The sequence below is a fragment of the Vulpes vulpes genome, chromosome 3 (assembly GCF_048418805.1).
Source record: "Vulpes vulpes isolate BD-2025 chromosome 3, VulVul3, whole genome shotgun sequence".
Classification (NCBI taxonomy): domain Eukaryota; kingdom Metazoa; phylum Chordata; class Mammalia; order Carnivora; family Canidae; genus Vulpes; species Vulpes vulpes.
In genome coordinates this window covers 97,323,408-97,338,852 of record NC_132782.1, presented here as the reverse complement: position 1 = coordinate 97,338,852, position 15,445 = coordinate 97,323,408, and the positions used below count along the sequence as shown (strand labels likewise).

The window sequence follows — 15,445 nt, the reverse complement described above, 5'->3', positions numbered from 1 at the left end:
TCATTTTTTTTTAAAGATTTTATTTATTTATCTATAGACACAGAGAGAGAGAGGCAGAGACACAGGCAGAGGGAGAAGCAGGCTCCACGCAGGGAACCCGATGTGAGACTCGATCCCAGGTCTCCAGGATCACACCCTGGGCTGCAGGCGGTGCCAAACCGCTGCGCCACTGGGGCTGCCCCAGACATGCATTCAGTTCTGCTCTACTACTCTTGCTGTGTGACTTTGGGCAAGTCATCTGACATCTGTCTCTCAGTCTCCTCATCTAAAAAATGGGTATGTAAAAAAATTAAAAACAGGTATCTAATAACATACATGGGTATGTACTATGTATCTACTCTCTCGCAGAGCTGCTGTGAGGTCATGAGACGATGCAGGGTAAGCTCTAAGCACAGGACCTGCCATGCAGTTAAAATGGTCACTACATGCTAAAGCTCAATGATGGCACCAGCCCGGAGGGTGGGGCTTGGAGTCACCCATTGGAAGGCAGCTCCCTGAAATCCTGCCTGGGTGATGAAGGATTGGGGGCCCAATCTGAAAGTCTGTGGCCCAGAGCCAGATCAAGCCAATACTTGACCAGGCCTTGTCAACACCACCTTTTCAGAATCAAGTGCTACTAAGGTTTCGGGGATTGTGTAGGGGAGGTTGTGTGGGCAAATACCAGGAAGGAGAAAGGCCTGCATTCCCGGCCTTCATGCCCTCCATTCAGTCCTGTAGCCCAGGTGTCAGCACCCTATGGCTCCAGGACCAAGCTCAGCCCACCACAGCCCATGAGCTAAAAATGGTTTTATCATGATTGAAAAAATCAAGAGGGGCTCCCAGGCTGGCTCAGTTGGTTAAGTGGCTGACCCTTGATCTTGGCTCAGTTCATGAACTCAGAGTCCTGGGATTGAACCCTGCAGTGGGCTCTGCACTCAGCAGGGAGTCAGCTCTCTCTCTCTCTCTCTCTCTCTCTCTCTCTCTCTTCCTCACCTGCTCACACGCTGTCTCTCTCTCAAAAGCAAAGAAATAATATCTTTAAAAAAGAAAAAATCAGGAGCACCTGAGTGGCTCAGTGGTTGAGCCTTTGGCTCAGATCATAACCCTGGGGTCTTGGGATCGAGTCCGGCATCGGGCTCCCTGCATGGAGCCTGCTTCTCCCTCTGCCTGTATCTCTGCCCCTCTCTGTGTGTCTCTCATGAATAAATAAATAAAATCTTTAAAAAAAGAAAAAAATCAAGAGAAAAGTAATATTCTATTAACATGCAAATTAAATGAAATTGAAAATGTAGCATTCACAAATTGCTATTGAAACACGGCCACGCTCAACCATTTCCCCTTAGCTGGGGCTGTTTTTGCAGTACCACGGAGCACTGGGAAGCTGTGACAGACTGTGTGACCGCAGAGTTTAAGCTAGGACCGTCTGGCCCTTTACTGAGAAAGTTTGCAGACTCCTGCTGTAGCCTGAAGGTTCTCAAACTCTACTGCACATTGGAATTTCCTGGGGAGCTTTCCCAAAGCGCTGGGCTTATGCCCCAGACCAAGGATATCAGGCTGTCTGGAGGTAGGAGTCAGGTGTCAGTATTTTTTAAAGATCTACAGATGATTCTGTTATGCAACCGAGTTTGAGAACCTCTGTCAGCCATTCTTGGGTCCCTACTGTGTGCCTCTTGCCATGTCTGGGAGGGCTGTGCCCAAGCTCAGAAAGCTTGCCCAGAGCTTAAGGCACTTCTCCTGCCCCGAGGCCTCCGAGCACGTTTGCAGGCTGGCGCACCACGGGTCTTACCCACAGAGTCATGTTTAAATTAGGAAATTTCATTTTGGCATCTGGGTTTCCAGATTCTCTTGGAAAATGGGAAGATCTGGCCCTCCTGAGCTCACATTTCCCAATGGCAATAATCAGCTGGATCTGATGTGGCTTCATTTTTTGGTGCATCACCTGCTTGGCCCCTGAAAGCATTTGAGTATGAGACTCCTTGACGTGATGGTAGGGGAGTCCAGGCCAGGGCATCTTGAATTTTAACATGCACACGCATGCCCTGGGGTCTTGGCAAGTGCAGATTCTGATCCAGTAGGGCAAGTGGGGCCTGAATGTTGTGTCTCTAAGAGGCTGTGAGAGGATGCTGATCTGGGGGGTCCTTGGTGCAGAACTCTGAGTAGTAAGCCGAAAGCCTCCATTCTCAAACTTTTGCATAGCCCAGAGTCTCCTGGGGGTGCTGTTCAAACCCAGAGTTTCCAATTCAGGAGGTCTGGGGTAGGGCCTGAGGATTTGCCTTTCTGACCAGTTCCCAGGTGTTTTGCCTGCCGTGGGGCTGGGAGCAGACTCCAGGAGCCATTGTTCTCAACTATGTGCTGTGCACTTGACCCATTGGCCCTCACCTGGGGTGAGGGTGCTCCGAGGTCCCCCAGATGGCCGGATGTTTTTTCCCTCTGAGGTCAGACTCCTTGACACTCAGCTGTTGCCAAGGGAATAAGGTTTTTTGTTGACTTCTTGGGGCAATTGTCTCTTTGAGCAGACCCAAGTTCAAACCCACTATTTAAAGACGTAGCGGGAGGCCTAGAGAACGTTCTGTCCTTGTATTGCAAACCTCTTCCCCATTCCAAGGAGTTCTGATCTGTGCATCTCACAACACAGGCCACCTGCAGGGAGGTCTTGCATTAGATACCGCAGGGGGGCCCTGCTCAAGCAGATCCAGGCCCCAGATGTGGGGTATTGGGTGGGCCTGGGCCCTCAGCTCCAGGCTTCCAGCCCCAGGCTGTGGCTGCTGTAGCTTCAGGGACATGGGCAGGGCCCTCTCTCTGATCAGGCTGGGCCCTGCGCCATCCACCACAACTGCCTCGAACAAGAATGACCACCCAGGCCAGGGCCAGTTCCCTGAAGTCCTTGAACTTGAGAGGGCTGGCAGCCAGATCTGGATGGGTGAGCTTAGGCAGATCAGAGATTATGAATTATTTAACTCACTTCCTGGACCCTGGAGAGCAGGGACTCACCGATTTCAGAAGCTTTTTGCATCCAGAAGCCAGAAACCCCTGCCTGCAGCCAGTCCATGCACAGCCTTCATGTCCAACTCATCAGGATGGCCCCCCAGTGGCCCCCCAGCGGGCAGGTGCATTGGGGAGCCTCGGACAACCCTTGTGCAAACTCTAGCTCTCCTCTCACCAGCTGGGCGACCTTGGGCAGTCAGCTGTGCTCTGGCTGCCGTGACTCCTCGCAGGATTGACTCGAGGGTGAAACGAGAAGGTGTGGGTAAAGTGCCGTGACCATTCCCAGCGCATGTTAGGTGCTCAGCAGACGGTAGCCGCTATTATCAGTAGATATCAGTAACAGTAGATATTAGTTATGATTATTTAGTTATGTAAACTGTTCTGCCACAGTCTCCCTCCCATTTTCCTGCAGACTGGCAGACAGAACCTTGCTTATGCTCAAAAAAAAAGCACGTATTTGGCAGCAGCTGTATTCATTTTTATATTCAATTCATATTTAAGTGCCTCCTGTGTGCCAGCCATGATTCTAGGTCAGTGCGGCCCAGTATAAATAGAACAAGCCACAAATCTGAGCCACCTAAGCAACTTAAAATTTTCTGATAGCCGTATTATTTTTTTTTGAAAACAAAATAAGACACAGGGGAAATTCATTTAATAATATATTTCATCAAGCCCACATATTCAAAGTATTATCAACATTATCTGCGTTTAGAATTACTAATGAGATTTTTTTTAATTTTTTTTAATTTTTTATTTATTTATGATAGTCACAGAGAGAGAGAGAGAGGCAGAGACACAGGCGGAGGGAGAAGCAGGCTCCATGCACCGGGAGCCCGATGTGGGATTCGATCCCGGGTCTCCAGGATCGTGCCCTGGGCCAAAGGCAGGCGCCAAACCGCTGCGCCACCCAGGGATCCCTACTAATGAGATTTTTTAAATATTCCACACATCATTTTAAAATGTTTAATTGTGCTAAAAACATAGACCAAGAAGCTTACCCCTTTCTCCATGTCTAAGTGTGTGTTACAGCAGCGTTAAGGACACTCACATTGCACACCCAGTCTTGAGAACTCTTTTCATCCTGCACAATTTTAATATGCTATGTCTCTACTTTTTGTATGGTTTCTTTGAAATCCAAATTGTGTTCTCAGTTGGACTAGTGGAGTTTCCAGCACTCACTAGTTGCCGAGCGTGGTAGTGGCTTCTGTACTGGACAGACCAGCTCCATTACTGGGGTGAAACTGGAAACAAGAGAAGTGTAGTGTGTACAGGGAGTTTAAAACTCCAGTGGTCAGAGACAGCAAATGAATGAAATGAATGAATAGATTACATAGTCTCCCAGGGCATTAGGTTCTATGGAGAAAGTAAATAGGGCTGTGGGCTGGAGCATTCTGGAGGGATTGGGAGGTCAGGTCACCTCTGGTAGGTGGTGTTGGAGCTGAAGCTTCAAAGAAGAAGCTAGCCCCATGAAAACAGATCCAGGGCAATAGTCCTCAACTCTGCCTGTGTATCAGACTCTGTGCAGAAATTTTAAATTAAAAAAAAAATTTTAAATGTACAGATGCCAGGCCCTGCCTCCACCTGCAGAGCCGTAGGCACTGTGCATAAGGCCCTGGCATTATGTCTTCTAAGTGCTTGGCGAATGACCTGATGCATGGCCAGCTTTCCTGTTCACTCAGCAGGAGCAGCAAGTGCAAAGGCCCTGAGGTGGAATGACCCCAGCATATTAGAAGAGCAGAAATGAGGACAGGAGAAAGGAGTAGGGGGTGTATCTGGAGGGGGCAGAGGCCAGGTCCACAGGCCCTTGAGCCCATGCTAGAACTTTGGATTTTATTCTTTTTTAAATTTTATTTCTTTATTCATGAGAGACACACACAGAGAAAGGAAGAGACATAGGCAGAGGGAGAGGCAGCCTTCCTTCGGGGAGCCCAATGTGGGATGCGATCCCAGGACCCCAGGATCATGACCTGAGCCAAAGGCAGACGCTCAACCACTGAGCCACCCAGGTGCCCCTGGGTTTTATTCTGAATGTGACAGGAAGCCATTGCTAGGCTGGTAGAAGGAAAACTAGAAGGTCTTTTTGCCAAAAGTGCTGAACGCTCACTTTTTTCTCTGCCTTATTAAAAAAAAAAAAAAGTTTAAGGTGCCACAGTACCACCTTTTGTCCTTCACCTGGAAAGAAGGATTTCTAAAGCATCCCTTGGTTGGGGAGGAAAAGACTAGCTTCACGCATAAGCATAAACCATTCCTACTTGGGGGCAGCAGGGTGAACTTATGGACCTGGTCATCCCCAGGCCCAGATTCAGGAGGGGGTCTCCCAGTATGCTCACTCCTCACCCCTACTCACCCTCGTGCCTACTGCTTACTTCTCCTCTTATGACATATATTGGGCTTCTAGGGCTGCTATGACAAAATACCACAGATTTTTGTGGCTTAACAAAAAAATTATTTTCTCATGGTTTTTGGAAGCAGGGAGTCCAAAATCAAGGTTGGTTTCCCCGAAGCCTTGGCTGGCAGATGATCGCCTTCTCTCTGTGTCCTCATGTGGTCTTTTCTCTGGGAGTATACACATCCCTGGTGTTTTTTGAGGTGTCCAGATAAGGAGGCTGGTCAGATTGGCTTAGGGTCCGCCCTCCTGGCTTCATTTTAACTTAATCACTTCCTTAGAGACCGTATCTCCAAATACAGTCCCATGCTGAGCTACTGGGGATCGGGGCTTCCACATAGGAATTTTGTGAGAACACAAGTCAACCTATAACATAGCTCAAAGTGGCAGGTGGACGGAGGGGGACCAGGTGCTTCCCACCTCACCTTTTGGCTACAAGCAATGGTGATATTTGGAATGTTTAGGTGAAAGCTACCTTCCAGTTGGAAAGGTCTTCAGCCATAAACAACCCTTGCAAACCAACCAAGGCATAGCAGCTGATTGTCAACCCTGCCCCTCAGCCCTGTAGTCCAGGCATATTTATTGAGCACCTACTGTAGGCAAAGTTCCAAGTTCTTGAGGAAATCTGTCCAGGGACCTCCATACCCAGTAGGATACATTAGAGTATGATGTATAGAGCCATGATACAAAGCAGATGGGACCAAATAAAATAGGAGGGGTTGGTTCACAGAATATACTGGGTTATGGAGGCAGGAAGATGACTTCCATTCAGTGGGGAGCTGGCCATTTCTTTGAAGACATGCATTAGAGAGACACCTGGGTGGCTCAGTGGTTGAGCATCTTCCCTAGGCTTGGGTCATGATCCCAGGGTCCTGGGATCGAGTCCCGCATTGGCTCCCCGCAGGGAGCCTGCTTCTCCCTCTGCCTGTGTTTCTGCCTCTCTCTGAGTGTCTCTCATGAATAAATAGAATAAAATATTTTAAAAAAAGACATGGCATTAGAGCGGGCCTGGGGGAAAGGCACTCCAGGGGAGAAGCAGCATGAGTAAACGTGTGCTGATGGGAATATCCGGAGTATCCCTGGCATTCAGCAAGTGGTCCTATTGGGCACGGGTATGAGAAGCACAAGAGAAGTTGCTCACAGACACACATCCCCCTCTACATGTGCCAGACACTTTGCAAGAGGCTTCATATTTGCAATTTAATCTCCACACCAACCTACAATTGTAGGTAATATTCTCCACTTGTTTCACAGATGGGAAAATCAGGTGCACAGAGAGGATAAGTCAATTCTGCAGGGTCACACAGCGAGAAAGTGACAGAGCTGTGATTCGAACTCAGGCTCTTAGCCACTACCCCACGTTGAAGGGAAGTGAGGGGAATAAAAGGAGATGTGTAGGTTGGAACCGAATGTAAGGCGTCTTCAAAGCCAGCGGAGGGTTTGGCCTTCATTCTGCAGACACCTGGAGCCATTGAAAGTTTCTGAAAGGAATGTGACACAGGCAGCTGAGCCTCTGGGAAGACAGTCCCCAGAATGGAATCATTCCTTTGCCAAGCCGGGAAACTCCCCTTCCAGCACCTGTCCTTCCTAAAGCAGCCTCGCAGGTAAGAATGTAACCTTAGCAGCCACCCCCATGTTTTCCTCTTTCCCCTAATGATAGCCAGCAGTCAGTCAACGCTGTACCAAGGGCTTTACGAGCATTATCTCATTGTAATCCCCCCTAAAAATAAAAGCCCAGTGAGGGCAACCCTACTGCTGACCCCATTCACAGATGAGACAATAGAGGCTCAGAGAGGTAATAGGATGGGTCCAAGGCGCCACCCAAGTCCAAAGTGGGCTCATTCCAAAGTGCACCATTCTGATAATAATAGAATAATTTGTGTGTCCTAGCAGGAAACAGAGAGAGAGGCTTTAGAGCTGGACCTGCTATGGGAGCCTCAAAATATTTTCAGGTTGACGTTACCTTTAGGACTCTAGTCAGGAGCACAGCATTTTATTCCCAGTGGAATAACGAACCTCCACCTCCACCTCCACCCCCAGCACCCCTGGCATCGTCCAGGGCTGGGCTGAGCTCCCCACTCCTAGTCACCTCCAGCCTTGGCAGGGAGAGAAGTAGGGAGCACATGAAGCTGACCACATTCTTCCCTGCCGGCTGTCAACACACACCATCCACCCTGGGCAAGTGGCCACCTGTGGGGCTGCGAAGGGGCGGGGCTGAGGGCCCGTGTCCTCACCATTGGCACCCCCAAGTCATCTGCCCCTTCGAACGAGGTGACACAGCTCCTGGCAGCGGGCCTGGTGGGTGAGGTGTTTTCTCATGTAACTCTGATTGTACGAGATAAAGCCTGGTGTAGCCAAGTCCTCAGCAAGAAGGAAAGCAAACATAGCATTAAGACTCTGTCAACAAGGGTTTGGAAGGTAGGAGCCATCCAGGGCATACAAGTTCTGAGCCTGCCACCTCCTCTGAAACCCATCTTCGGCTCACCCCCTCCCCGAGAGGAAAGGAAAGGTCCTCCCGCAGACACTGTGGCAGGAATTGTCAAGATGCCAGAAACCCCAGGCAAATTTGCCTAGTTGATAGAACAGCCTTCCCTTTGGGGGTTCATTCAACCTTTCTGAATTTACAAAAAACAATACCAATAACAACAAACTCTAAATAACAGAAATTTTTGGAAAACAGTTACAAATATTAGAGCACAAGCTGAAGTGTGCATCCAGCAAGTGTACTTCTCTCAAGCCTACACTCATCCCAACCAGTCCAGAATCCACCCACCCCCCAGAGGTCCATCTACATTCTAGGAAGCCTACATAAAAAAAAAAAATTCTGGGGCACTTGGGTGGCTCAGTTGGTTAAGCATGACCTTCAGCTCAGGTCATGATCTCCAGGTCCTGGGATCAAGCCCCATGTCAGGCTTCCAGCTCAGCCAGGAGTCTGCTTCTCCCTCTGCCCCTCCCCCTGCTCATGCTCTCTCTCTCTCTCTCTCTCTCTCTCTCTCTATCTCTCTCTAATGAATAAATAAAATCTTATTTAAATTTTTTTTCCAGGGACGCCTGAGTGGCTCAGCGGTTGAACATCTGCCTTCAGCCCAGGGCGTGATCCTGGGATCACGAGTCCTGCATCAGGCTTTCTCCTGCTTCTGTCTCTCCCTGTGTCTCTGCCTCAGTCTCTGTGTGTGTGTGTGTGTCTTTCATGAATGAATGGATAAAATCTTTAAAAAAAATTATTCCATAATTCCCAATGCTCTAATTTTTTTTAAAGATTTTATTTATTTATTCATGAGAGACACAGAGAGGCAGAGACACAGGCAGAGGGAGAAGCAGGCTCCTTGCAGGGAACCTGACATGGGACTCGATCCCGGGTCTCCAGGATCACATCCTGGGCTGAAGGTGGCGCTAAACCGCTGAGCCACCAGGGCTGCCCCCCAATGCCCTAATTACCATTTTTCCTGACAATCGATTTTTCCACATACATGTGGGGTCCGGCTTATGATTATTTGCCTTTACCATGGTGCAAAGGTGATACACGTTCAGTAGAAACCGTACTTGGAATTTTGAATTTGGATCTTTTCCCGGGCTGGTGACACATAGTACGATCCTCTCTCATGATGCTGGGCAGTGGCATCTTGAGAGTCAACAGTCAATACGCTCAAACCATTCTATACCCGTACGACAGTCTGTTCTTGATTTCAGTACAGTACCTCATCAGTTACATGACATATTCAACACTTTTTTATAAAGCATGCTCTGTGTTAAATGATTTTGCTAAATTGTAGGCTAATGTCAGTGTTCTGAATACCTTTAAGGCAGGTTAGGAGAGGCTGTGATATTCAGGAGGTTAGCTGTATTCAATGCATTTTTGACTTAGAATATTTTCACTGGGACACCTGGGTGGCTCAGTGCTTGAGCGTCTGCCTTTGACCCAGGGCCTGATCCTAGAGACCCGGGATCGAGTCCCACATCGGGCTCCCTGCAGGGAGCCTGCTGCTCCTTCTGCCTGTGTCTCTGCCTCTCTCTCTCTGTCTCTCATGAATAAATAAAGTTAAAAAAAAAAGAATATTTTCAACTTACCACGGGGTTATCAGGACGTAACCCACTGTAAGTCGAGAAAGATCTGTAGGTATGATATTGCTTTTATTGAGTAACATTCTTTCATAAAAAAATCCTCTTTTTTTCATGTTGCCATAAAAAATCATTTCCTCATTTGTTATACAAGCAGTATCTGTTCCTTGAAAATACATTACAAAATACAGTTTAAACTAAAAATGTTTTTTTAATGCCCCAAGATCCTTCCACCCAAACATAATCACTTTAAATACTTTGATTAATCTTATCCAAACTTTTTTTCTATGCACATGGTTACCTATACATTCATAGTTTGTTTTAAACAGACATAATTCACCATCCTTTTTAACAGCTCTGCAGCCTTTTATTGTGTGCCTGTACGGTGGTCTGTCCCATGCTTCTGGCCTGTTGTACATTTAGGTTTTCTTGCTGTGGGCATCTGTGTCCATGCAGAGAAGCCAGGCAGTGAGGGTTTTGTCGCTATAAAGGGTAGTCCCCTTTCAAGCCCACCTGTGGTACTAGGTCCCCAGGTGAGCAAGGAAATGACAAACCAGGAGCACTCAGGTCCTCCAAGGTTCAGCATATTGGCCAAAGACCAGATGAATGCTTGTTTCTCCTTTAAAAGGCCATTCAAAAAGAAAGCGGGTTTTTCTGCAGCTGTAGCCACATCTACGGTCTTGGGGCTCGTGGGCTTCGGGCTGGGATGGCAGGACAAGGGGTAAGCTTCTCCTGGGGTAGAGACCTAGGTCTGGTAGTGTAGGAACTGACGGACAGAACAGGTTTGGTAAGAACACCCACCGCCACGTGCCATGCACACCATGCACATTGCTGGGGGGCTGTCTTTGGGTTGCAAATGGTGAGGTGTTTTATCTAATCTGGCGAGTTTCTGAGGCAAGGGAGTCTTGCCTCGCTGAGTCTGTCTCCCTGTGCAGTGTGGCATGTGGAGATGGTTTTTAGATGTTGTGCAAACAAACATCTTTCATCTCATCAGTAATTGTTTATGTTGAGGTATATTAGAAAACATATAATTGGTGACATCGAACCTGTGATTTTGGGGACACTCTGGCTTAGGACAAAGCTAAAGTAGGTGTTTAAGTAAAAACAAGAGTGAGTCAACAGAAAGAAAGATGGGTACCCAGATACAGCCCACACCGTGAAGGCACCACTCAACGTGGGCCCTTGGGCAGTGAGCAGTTCATCCCCGGGAACAGAAAGCCAGCCGGCCATCCTCAGGGCCAGTTCTTGACCTGCCTTTGCTACCAGAGGATTCTGTCTTCAGAGACGGCTTTTCAGACCTTCTTTACTCCTGCAGCATAAGCTGGATGGAGAACCTAGAAGGTACTGGAAACAAACAGTCAGCACAGGTGCATCATCTGAGTTCCTAAAACCTGCAAGCCGCTCTGGTCCGGTCACTTTTGAACATGGAAGTCCTGTCCTGCAACATGGTAAATGCCTCTAATGGCTTTGCACCTGCACCCTAAGTCAGGCATCTATTTTTGAAGTAAGATTTTTAAATTTTTTTAGATTTTTTTAAAAGATTTTTTAAATTTATTCATTAGAGACCCAGAGAGAGAGGCAGAGACATAGGCGGAGGGAGAAGCAGCCTCGCCACAGGTAGCCTGATGCAGGACTCGATCCTGGGACCCCGGGATCACACCCTGAGCCAAAGGCAGTTGCTCAACCACTGAACCGCCCATGTGCCCCTGAAGTGAGATTTTTAAATAGATCTGTGTATCTGAGATTTTCTTTAGACTCTGCATTATCACGTTAGCATACGAAGGGGCCCCAAGGCTCTCCTGACCATTATTGCGGGTGGGGAGGGAGGAAAGCAGGTGTAAGCAGCCGTTCTTGGGGCCATGGATGCCTCGTTAGCACCAAGAGCAGCAGTCCACCATGAGTGTGCACAAAGCGTTCCCTCCCAAATGCCTCTCTCTTTCGGATGCTGTGATTGCTTTTCTGCGGTGCCTGAGAGGCAAGGGCATATGGTGTGAGAGCTCTGAGCAGAGGGGTCTGCAGGGCCCCAGGCCTCCATGGAGCTAGCTGGGGGTGGCGAGGGTGGGGTTAGGAGGACCCCAGTTATGGCGTCACATCTGGAGACCAGACCGGGTTTTCCAAGGACTCCAGTGCACGGTCCCTGCAAGGTGTGGCCGGGGTTCTTTCCAGCAGCAGCAGCAGCAGCTCTGAGCACTTATCTGACGCCATTACTCATCTTTCATCCCAGGACCAGCCAGACTGGCACAGCAAGGCCGCTTGGAGCTGCCAGGTGGACAGGATGGAGCCTGGTATCAGGTTAGGGTGGAGGTGGCGGCAGGCCCTGGCCCCACATGCTTTGCCCACCCCCACGCCAGCTTCTCTGGGGGTCACTACTCTGGGCTCTGTTCAGTGCCTGCAACGTTGGCTCCAGTGGGCTCTGCTCTTCCCAACACCCCAGATCACAAGGTTCATGTTCTAATTGGCCTCTTCAGGAAAGCTGGTTTCATTTTGCTTGGGGACAAAGGGAGAGTGCTGGCACGTGAGTCATCTGCAGGATGTCCCAGGAGGTGTGGGGAGAAGAGTGCACGGGCTGGGCTGGGGTCCCCAGTCCTGCAGCCGGACGCAGCCAGCCTTCCGCAGGGAGCTCACAGCTGTGCTTTCCCAAGATGGCTTAGAATTAGCACAGCAGGAAGGGATTCCGTATTGCAGGTCTGGGTTTGGCCTCTCCACCTACATCCTTGACTGGATGATGCCACTGGCTGCGTGAGGGTTGGGATGAATCCACCACCACAAGATCTGGGATAAGCGAAGAGCTTTATAGGAAAACCCAAAGGCCAGAGTCAGCAGCACAGAGATGTTTTTGATCTCTGAGGCTCCCCATCATCCTGCAGGGAGGCATGCTGGGGCCAGGGCACCTGCTGAAGTGGTGAGGGCTCCATTCCAGGGGAGGGACCCCCAACCCCCTGGGTCTTCCTTCATATGGGACAAGTGAGGCATGTGACCTTCTCAGTGGCTGTGTACATGGCTGCTGGTGCCCACCAGGCTGGGTTTAGGTGCAGTTATTTACAGAAGTCTGGAAAGCCAGTTGCCAGCTGATGGAGACCATGGGATTTCCCTGCCAGGGAAGGACCCAGTCCCACAAGAAGTAGTCTGGGTGCCACTTTTCCAGTGGGTCATTTCTCCACGAATGACAATCCCAGTAACCTAGGGTGAATACCCAGGGTCATTTTGAATAATTCTGCTCCTTAAATTAATAATGACGGTGATAGTAATCACAGCTACCATGTTTCAAGACCTACTATGTGACGGGCACTGTGCAAAGTGCTTCCCACATATTATCTCATTGAATCCTGCCAACAACCTAGGGAGCATAGGTACTGTTAGCCCCATTTTACAGAAGAGAAAATTAAGACTTGGAAGGCCAACATATTGTTGTCAAGAATGGGGGCCCTCCCCTGGGGAGACAGCAGAGCCAGGCCCTCCCTAACTGGGGGTCTGACTGCCCTAACATAGGCCAAACCCTATGCCATCCACCCCCTGATGGAAACATCCAGCATTTGCTGACCTGGCCAGGGCTGTGGGATGCGCTTGTCTGTGCCACGGATGGGAATTCCTGACTGCCCTTTGAGGGTGCTCCGTGCCCCATGGAATCCACCATCACCCCACCACAGAGTGAAGCTTTGGGACACCTACCCACATACCCCCATGCCACCCCCAGATGCCACCCCTCAATGTGGAGCAGTGACCCTCAAGGACATCTCCACACAGTGCAGGAGTTGGGATAGAGGGATAGATGCATAGAGGGAGAGGGGAGTGACCCCCTCCATGGCCCCACCACAAAGCTGTGCTTTTCCCCAAAGCTTGGCCAGTATGCCTGGTGTTACAAAACATTTTAATCCCTGTGCATCTAATGGCTGCCGTACAGAGTTTTTTGATCAAACTCCCATCTGCATAAATTCTCAAATCTAATGGCTCTTTTTAACTTTTTGCGTCTGTCTCCTATGGGCATGTAGGCTATCTATATAAAGGCCGGGCTTGATTTATTTCTTTACTCTTTGTTTATTGCAGCATGCTCGGTGCCTAAACAGTGCTGAGCATACAGTAGGGGTTTAGTAGATATTTATAAGTGAATAGATGAAACATTGACACGATCCCAAATACAGAAGGTACAGAAGGAGTAACACATTTCAAAAGCCTCCTTCCCTGCCTGTGCCCCCAGCCACCCAGGTCTCCTTCTCGGAGGCAATTCATGTTACTGCTTTCCTAGGCAGCCTCTCCAGGATAGGCTCTGTGCCCACAAGTAAATGCCTTTATACTTTTATTTCCTCTTTTTTTTTTTTTTTACACAAATGCGCACGGGCTTTATATACTCTAATTCCCTCTATTTTCTCTAACTGATGTACCTTGGGAGCATTCTCTGTCTCTGATCAGAGACTATTCAGTGGTCTCAAATAAGACGACCGTGTCTCCCCTCCTGGAGGAGCCACTTACTTATCCTCTCCATTAGTCACACTGAGTGTAACTTTATGGGAGGACCCCTAGATGTTGGTGTGCCGTAGCCTTGGGCAAATGAGGTGCGTGTGTACTCGTGGAGGAGGCGGCTGTGCCCATTGATTGCTACACTGCAAACTTCCCCAACACCCACCAGAGTGGGGTCAAGAAGTCAGGTGTCCCATCAAGTCTGTTGGTAGAAGTGGCTGGAAGCCAGGCGATCTGGTTTCTATATCCAGATCTGCCTCTGACTCACTCTGACGGTGGATAAGTCTCTCTGGCTCTAGTTAAGCCCTCTCTGTGAAATGGGCATAATTACAACTACCCCAACCTACTTAAAAGGAGGGCATGAGGATACATGACAAAATGCTTCAGCCAGGTAAGAAACCTACAGAGAATTTTCTAAAGGGTGATAAGCAAGATGATTTTTTAAAAATATTTTATTTATTTATTCATGAAAGACAGAGAGAGAGAGGCACAGAGACAAAGGCAGCGGGAGACGCAGGCTCCATGCAAGGAGCCCAATGTGGGACTCGATCCCGGGACCCTAGGATCATGCCCTGGGCCGAAGGCAAGCGCTAAACCACTGAGCCACCCAGGGATTCCCCAAAGCAAGATGATTTTAAGTTCCTCTTTTAAAGAGGGACTCATAAATAAATAAATAAATAAATACTCTTTTTTAAATAATTAAATTATTTTACTAGGCATTAGGAAAATACGGCTAACACATCAAACGTATTTCACAGATATGGTGTTGCTGAGGGCTCATAGTATTGCTTAGGACAAAGCTGAATGTTTTTAAGCAAAAAAAAAAAGGGAGTTCGGTGGTGTTATACATTAAATGAATAATGATACAGGTGCTCCAGCAAGTCAGCGAAAATTGTGAGTATGCAAAGGACTGATGTTTGGGAAACATTGAATTAACAAGTGGGAGGAAAGTAAAATCAAACTTACAAATACTTATCTGAGGGATGCCTGGGTGGCTCAGTGGTTGAGCCTCTGCCTTCAGCAGCTCAGGGTGTGATCCTGGGGTCTGGGGATCGAGTCCCTCATCGGGCTCCCTGTGAGAAGCCTGCTTCTCCCTCTGCCTGTGTCTCTGCCTCTTCTCTCTCTGTCTATCTCTCATGAACAAATAAAGAAAATCCTGTAAAAAAAATACTTATCTGAAACCCATTTTAAGGATGTCTTCAATAAGATGTCAATAAACTTTATTAATAGTTTAGGTTTTACTGGCCCCATTTGCAGCGTATTCCTTTTTTTTTTTTTTTAACAATTCTTTAAAAATGTAAAAATCTTTCTTAGCCTCTGGTTTCACACAAAAACAGGCCTTGGGCTAGATTTTGAGCTGAGATTTGTAGGTTCTTGTAGTAAATTAAGGAGCTTATGGAACATAGTAGCTGCTAGTGCCCCCAATACAGGTAGAACAACCTGAATGGGATCCATGTATTAATGATTCTTATTTATTTATTAAAACATTTTAAATTTATTCATTTGAGGCAGAGAGAGAGAGAGAGAGAGAGCATGAGCAGGGGGGAGATGCAGAGGGAAAGGGAGAAGCAGACTCCTCGC

General features: G+C 48.3%; 1 protein-coding gene across 3 annotated transcripts in view; it reads left to right on the top strand.

Annotated features, from left to right (window-relative positions):
• Nucleotides 1-15,445, top strand: part of SCNN1B (sodium channel epithelial 1 subunit beta) — a 59,437-nt gene that overhangs the window by 12,615 nt on the left and 31,377 nt on the right. Inside the window, exon 2 of one of the 3 annotated variants that reach the window (XM_072753678.1) lies at nucleotides 6,809-6,954. The exons of the other annotated variants lie outside the window; for them this stretch is intronic. The gene's annotated coding sequence lies outside the window, so the exon portion shown is untranslated. The remainder of the gene's footprint in view (nucleotides 1-6,808; nucleotides 6,955-15,445) is intronic. 3 annotated transcript variants of the gene reach the window in all.